The following is a 1,035-nucleotide window of genomic DNA, read 5'->3' as shown; positions in this document are numbered from 1 at the left end:
TAAATGCTTATTTGAATGATAGTGACATCACTACAATCTGAAATTGAAAGACTGCACATCTTGAACCCCTTATTTTGTATTAAAAAATCATACTTTTATAAAAAAGATTTATTATGTTATTTAAGAGAGAGAGAGCACATGTGCACTGGCTTGTGTGACAGAGGAGGGACAGAGGGAGAGGAAAAACTCTCTCAACACAGACTCTGCTGAGTGCAGAGCCCTACTCAACATGCAGGGCTCCATCTCATGACCCTGAAAATCATGACCTAAAGCTTAAACTGAGAGTTGGATGCTTAAATGACTGAGCCACCCAGGCATCCCATTAAAAAATCAGCTTTGCGCAGTGGCAATATCATAGCCAATGAGGTTTATCTGAGGCGTGATTATTGCTAATTGCAAAAACATCATTTTTTAAGTCAAAGCCAATATAAATTATTTTAGACCCATTTAAACAGTCACAAGAATTACTGACCTCAGAACTGAGAAAGTCAATAATATCTTACTTTTCAGAAAACTTAGGTGAGGTTATCATATTTTGTATTAACTTTCGGAGAAAAAATTTTTATTCCAAACACAACTTTCATATTAAATTAGTTCACTTTCTGTGTTTTTGCTTAAAATTTAAATCTTTCCAAGATCTGTAGGTGTATGAGATCACAGTTGGGCTAGAGTTTGAGGTGATTTAAGAGGATTAGACATGAGGTGTATCCTATTGAGATATGTCAAGATGTGATTTAATCCTTCTCACATGGGTCAACCTTTTATGTAACATGTATTATCTATTATATAACATACATATTATATGAAATATATACACTGCATACTAGGAATCGATTTGTACACTTTAAATTCTAGTAAATATTATCAATTTATAATCCCTTCATGAAGGCCTGAGTAATTTTATATAGAACCTTGATAGTACTGTAGAATTCTCTTTCCCTTTCTCTGTTAATCAGTAAAACAAAAATTAGTGGAGGTTGATGATGATCACTGATGATAGTGAGACTGAACATCAATAAATATGTTTATTTGCCA

At 33.2% G+C, this 1,035-nt stretch overlaps 1 pseudogene; it reads left to right on the top strand.

Annotated features, from left to right (window-relative positions):
* The first annotated feature begins 332 nt into the window (after nt 1-332).
* LOC123389942 lies at nt 333-484 on the top strand (annotated as a pseudogene).
* The last annotated feature ends 551 nt before the right edge of the window (nt 485-1,035 follow it).

This window comes from Mustela putorius, unplaced genomic scaffold (assembly GCF_011764305.1).
Source record: "Mustela putorius furo isolate JIRA1106 unplaced genomic scaffold, ASM1176430v1.1 tig00537225_pilon_pilon_pilon, whole genome shotgun sequence".
NCBI lineage: Eukaryota > Metazoa > Chordata > Mammalia > Carnivora > Mustelidae > Mustela > Mustela putorius.
Note: the sequence above shows the minus strand (reverse complement) of the source record. Positions and strands in the feature narration are given on the sequence as shown.